The sequence below is a fragment of the Emys orbicularis genome, chromosome 13, assembly GCF_028017835.1.
Source record: "Emys orbicularis isolate rEmyOrb1 chromosome 13, rEmyOrb1.hap1, whole genome shotgun sequence".
Taxonomy (NCBI): domain Eukaryota; kingdom Metazoa; phylum Chordata; order Testudines; family Emydidae; genus Emys; species Emys orbicularis.
Window position 1 is genome coordinate 21,490,523 of NC_088695.1, and position 6,000 is coordinate 21,496,522.

The following is a 6,000-nucleotide window of genomic DNA, read 5'->3' on the forward strand; positions in this document are numbered from 1 at the left end:
ATATCTCATTTAAAGTTTCATATCTCCAATTTAACTCAACTATTATGGTGTCAAATACGGTTTTTATTTGTACTTTGAAAGATTGTTCAGCTGATAAATTAGAACAGGCCTGCACAACTCGTAAAGCGGCGAGGGCCATATTACTCCAAAGAAAACAGCTGAGGGCCAAAACCCCCAGCCCCGCCAAAACAACCCCCCCCAGCGCTGCCCGCCCCACGGAAACAAAACCTCCTTCCCCAGTGCCGCCCTGCCAAAACAGCTGAGGGCCGAAAAGGAAGGTTTGGGGGGAGGGGGGAAGAAACGGCACGCATAGGGTGACCAGATCACAGCAGTAAAATAGGACCTGCTCCCTCCCCACTCGGCCCCACCATCACAACCCTCTTCACCCCCTAGCCTCCTGCTGGCTTGCTGCGTCCCTCCTAGTCAGTCCCCCACCCACCACTTGCCTCCTTTCACCTTCTCCCTCCCCTGCCAGAAACCCCCATGCCCGCCTCTAGAACCGCTGCTGGCTCACTGCTCGCCACTCGCCCCCGACTCGCCGCTCGCCCCCTCGACTTCCCCCCCAAGTATAAATCATAGAATCATAGAATATCAGGGTTGGAAGGGACCTCAGGAGGTCATCTAGTCCAACCCCCTGCTCAAAGCAGGAGCAATTCCCAACTAAATCATCCCAGCCAGGGCTTTGTCAAGCCTGACCTTAAAAACCTCTAAGGAAGGACATTCCACCACCTCCCTAGGTAACCCATTCCAGTGCTTCACCACCCTCCTAGTGAAAAAGTTTTTCCTAATATCCAACCTAAACCTCCCCCACTGCAACTTGAGACCATTACTCCTTGTTCTGTCATCTGCTACCACTGAGAACAATCTAGATCCATCCTCTTTGGAACCCCCTTTCAGGTAGTTGAAAGCAGCTATCATATCCCCCCTCATTCTTCTCTTCTGCAGACTAAACAATCCCAGTTCCCTCAGCCTCTTCTCATAAATCATGTGCTCCAGCCCCCTAATCATTTTTGTTGCCCTCCGCTGGATTCTTTCCAATTTTTCCACATCTTTCTTGTAGTGTGGGGCCCAAAACTGGACACAGTACTCTAGATGAGGCCTCACCAATGTCGAATAGAGGGGAATGATCACATCCCTCGATCTGCTGGCAATGCCCCTACTTATACAGCCCAAAATGCTGTTAGCCTTCTTGGGAGCAAGGGCACACTGTTGACTCATATCCAGCTTCTCGTCCACTGTAACCCCTAGGTCCTTTTCTGCAGAACTGCTTTCTAGCCATTCAGTCCCTAGTCTGTAACAGTGAATGGGATTCTTCCATCCTAAGTGCAAGACTCTGCACTTGTCCTTGTTGAACCTCATCAGATTTCTTTTGGCCCAATCCTCTAATTTGTCTAGGTCCTTCTGTATCCTATCCCTACCCTCCAGCGTATCTACCACTCCTCCCAGTTTAGTATCATCTGCAAACTTGCTGAGAGTGCAGTCCACGCCATCCTCCAGATCTTTAATGAAGATATTGAACAAAACCGGCCCCAGGACCGACCCTTGGGGCACTCCGCTTGAAACCGGCTGCCAACTAGACATACAGCCATTGATCACTACCCGTTGCGCCCGACGATCTAGCCAGCTTTCTATCCACCTTATATTCATCCAGCCCATACTTCTTTAACTTGCCGGCAAGAATACTGTGGGAGACCGTATCAAAAGCTTTGCTAAAATCAAGGAATAACACATCCACTGCTTTCCCCTCATCCACAGACCCAGTTATCTCCTCATAGAAGGCAATTAGGTTAGTCAGGCATGACTTGCCCTTGGTGAATCCATGCTGACTGTTCCTGATCACTTTCTTCTCCTCTAAGTGCTTCAGAATTGAGGTCCTTGAGGACCTGCTCCATGATTTTTCCAGGGACTGAGGTGAGGCTGACTGGCCTGTGGTTCCCCGGTTCCTCCTTCTTCCCCTTTTTAAAGATGGGCACTACATTAGCCTTTTTCCAGTCATCCGGGACCTCCCCTGAAGCCTCATTCAAAGACCCAGGGGTCACTATATTACTGCACACACCAGTCAATCTATGCAGTTGTAGATAAATCTCTGCATTATGCATTTTTGTATAGCTTTTATATGACTTTGTATTGAACCTTACTAATATGTTATAGCGGGCCCCTAAGGTAGTATAATTAAGGTAAAAGAAAAATGTCTTTTTGCTAGAAGTAGAATAAGAGCTTCCTCCCACTTTGTAATCAATTGCCCTGTTGAATGAATGAGGTGTGAATGAGGAAGGCATGGAAGGCAGGCACCTCCAGACAGCTGCAACCCTTGGAGAGGGGCTGGGAGCCAGACCAAGGACAATCAAACTTGTCAAGTGGGCTGACTAGAGAAGAGCAGACATACTGATGGCCTCAGGGGTTAAAAGCAAGCACCTTCCTTTGGGAACACCCTCTTTGCAGCATTGGGACAACCCCCAGGCTCTGGGACGGAGTTTGGGTGCTGGGTGCAGGCTCTGGGCTGGGGCACGGCCTCTGGGTGCAGGAGGGGGTGAGGGGTGCAGGCTCTGGGACAGAGTTTGGGTGCAGGAGGGGGTGTGTGGGGATGGGGTGAGGGATGCAGGCTCTGGGACAGAGTTTGGGTGCAGGCTCTGGGACAGAGTTTGGGTGCAGGAGGGGTGTGTGGGAAGGGGGTGGGGGTACAGGCTCTGGGACGGAGTTTGGGTGCTGGGTGCAGGCTCTGGGCTGGGGCATGGGGTGGGGTGCAGGATGGGTGGAGGGGTGCAGGCTCTGGGAGGGAGTGCAGAGGGCTGGGTGCAGGCTCTGGGAGGGAGTTTGGGGGCCAGAAAGGGGGTGTGGGCTCTGGGAGGGGGTGGTGGGTGCTGGGGGGGAGGGGACTGCCATCACATGTGACTTCCTTCCTCCCCTGCTGCCCCTCACCATAGCCTCACTGGGGGTGGGGGATGGGGCTGCCCCTTGCCCAGTTTGCAAGAGTGGTGGCGGGGAGGGGGGCGGATCACAGGGTCAAACACTCACTGAAGCCCCAGCAGCTGCTCAGGTGAGTGAGGTCCACTGCAGATGATCCTGTCTCCCGCCGGAAGCCCCCTCGGCGTCTCCTCCAGGTGGGTGCCGGGCGTGGGGAGGGCTGTGAAGCACGTGTGTGCCTCCTTCCCCCTCCCCCTCCTGACGTGCAGCAGCCGGCTGCCTCAGCCCAGCGTCTCTTGTTGCCATAGGCAGCAGCAGCTTTCGTTCTGGCAGGGACGCTCCGGGGCTTTTCTGCGCCCCTCAGTTTTGCGCGCCCGAGGCAAGTGCCTCATTTGCCTCGCCCTTGTTATGGCACTGGTGTGCAGTGAAGAGTTCTGCTATGGTAGGTTTTCTTTGTTGCAATAAATTCATGTGTTGATATGAATTTATACTAGAGAAAGCAAACTCAAAGCACTTGGAGCAAATAATGGTCAAGTTGGTGACAATCCTGTTCCTGAGGGAGTTCATTCCACCATCTGAGACCAACCACCAAGACAGTTCTGTCTTCCGCAACAAAAAAATTTACCTTTATATTGGAGAGTTCACTTGTGCTAAAGTTGCAAAGTTGGTATCTACGGTCTTCATCACAGAGCTTTAGGTTGTAAATAACCTGGGCTGAGGCCATGGAGCACCTTGAAGATAAGGACCAAGATCTTGAACATAATTTGATAATCCATAAGAAGTCAGTGTATGGAGCAGAGGACAGATGTGATATGCTCACAGGAGTTTGTGTTTCTAAGAAGATGCACTGCAGCATTCTGTACTAGCTGAAATTTCCTCGGCACTGATGGTTTCATGGCCAGGTAGATCACCTTGCTGCAACCCAGCTGAGAGGTGACAAAGGTGTAAGTAACTGAGGCCAGATTTTTGTTTGCCAGGATGGGACTGCATCTCTTAGCCCAGGAGAAATGATAGAGAATAACAGGAGTACTTGTGGCACCTTAGAGACTAACAAATTTATTAGAGCATAAGCTTTCGTGGGCTACAACCCACTTCTTCGGATGCATATAGAGTGAAACTCTATATCCGCAAAAATAACAGGAGTACTTGTGGCACCTTAGAGACTAACAAATTTATTAGAGCATAAGCTTTCGTGGGCTACAACCCACTTCTTCGGATGCATATAGAGTGAATGCATCCGAAGAAGTGGGTTGTAGCCCACGAAAGCTTATGCTCTAATAAATTTGTTAGTCTCTAAGGTGCCACAAGTACTCCTGTTATTTTTGCGGATACAGACTAACACGGCTGCTACTCTGAAACATGATAGAGAATATTACTTGTGGATACTGCTATGTGAGAGCTTAGTGTCAGCAAGGAATCCAATAGTGATCCTAGACTATGGGCTGAACTGACAAATTGTGGGTAATTAACTTAAATGTAGGAATTGATCAGAGGACATTCAAAGCTTGTTGAAAAATCATAATCAAATCCCATCACAATGTGGGAATATTATCCCAGCCTCTTGCTCTACACGACTCTGTTCCAGGAATGTGATTTTATTCTCTCCTTTATAACCATTGCATATCCCCATTACATGGCCACACCAGCCTGGCCTGACCCTCTGAGGTTCATGGGAATTGGCAAAGACGTTATTCACTTGGCCCGTCCGTAGCCAGGGCACTTTGAGGATTTCTTGCCTGTGTGGATTCTCTGATGTTTAGTAAAGTGTGAGCTACATCGGACTCTTTTCCCAGTTCAGGCATAGGGTCTTTCTCCTGTGTGTATTCTCTGATGTACAATAAGGTCTGCGCTGTTACTGACGCTTTTCCTGCAATCACAGCATTTGAAAAGCTTCTCTCCTGTGTGTATCCTCCAATGCCTGTTAAAGGTGAGCTGTCACTGTAGCTTTTCCCGCACTCAGGGCATTTATAAGGTTCTGTACCGTGTGTTTTTTCTTATGTGTGATAAGGGTTGAATTGTATCAGAATATTTCTCCACAGGTTAGGCATTTATGGGGTTTTTCGCCTGTGTGGACTCTCTCATGTCTAACATGTTGTGAGTGCCAAGCAAAGCTCATCCCACACTTGGGGTACTTGTAGGGCTTCAATCCTATGTGGATTCTCTGATGGTTAATGATGGTAGTGCTATGAGAGAAGCGTTTTCCACAGTCAGAGCATCCATAGGGTCTATCTCCCATGTGCTTTCTTTTATGTGAAATAAGGTGGGAGCTCCGACTGAAGCTTTTCCCACACTTGGCACATCTATAGGGATTTTCTCCCATGTGGGTTGTTTGCTGAGTAATATGGGCTGATCTCCCAGGGAAACTTTTCCCACAGTCACCAAACATACTGGGTCTGTCTCCAGTGGGGATTCTCTGCTGAGCAGTTTCTTTGATTTTTCCAACCCCTCTGCTCCGGTGAGTGGATTCACCCTGTCTCTGCCCTGTCTGTTTTCCCTGTTGCCTCTGTGGCCTGGGCTGAGTCTTAGGCCTGGTCTACACTATGAGTTTAGGTCAACTTTAGCAGCGTTAAATCGAATTAAGCCTGGACACGTCCACACGACGAAGCCCTTTTTTCGACTTAAAGGGCCCTTTAAACCGATTTCTTTACTCCACCTCCGACGAGGGGATTAGCGCTAAAATCGGCCTTTGCGGGTCGGATTTGGGGTAGTGTGGACGGAATTTGACGTTATTGGCCTCCGGGAGCTATCCCACAGTGCTTCATTGTGACCGCTGTGGACAGCACTCTCAACTCAGATGCACTGACCAGGTAGACAGGAAAAGCCCCGCGAACTTTTGAATTTCATTTCCTGTTTGCCCAGCGTGGAGAGCATAGGTGACCACGCAGAGCTCATCAGCACAGGTAACCATGATGGAGTCCCAGGATCGCAAAAGAGCTCCAGCATGGACAGAACGGGAGGTACGGGATCTGCTCTCCATATGGGGAGACGAATCAGTGCTAGCTGAACTCCGTAGCAATAAACGAAATGGCAAAATATTAGAAAAGGTCTCAAAGGCCATGAAGGACAGAGGCCATAACAGGGACGCACAGCAGTGCT

The 6,000-nt window shown here is 49.8% G+C and overlaps 1 pseudogene; it reads right to left on the minus strand.

Annotated features, from left to right (window-relative positions):
- The window catches only part of LOC135887579 (zinc finger protein 271-like), a 187,221-nt pseudogene extending 181,997 nt beyond the window's left edge, over nucleotides 1-5,224 (minus strand).
- Between the last annotated feature and the right edge of the window lie 776 nt (nucleotides 5,225-6,000).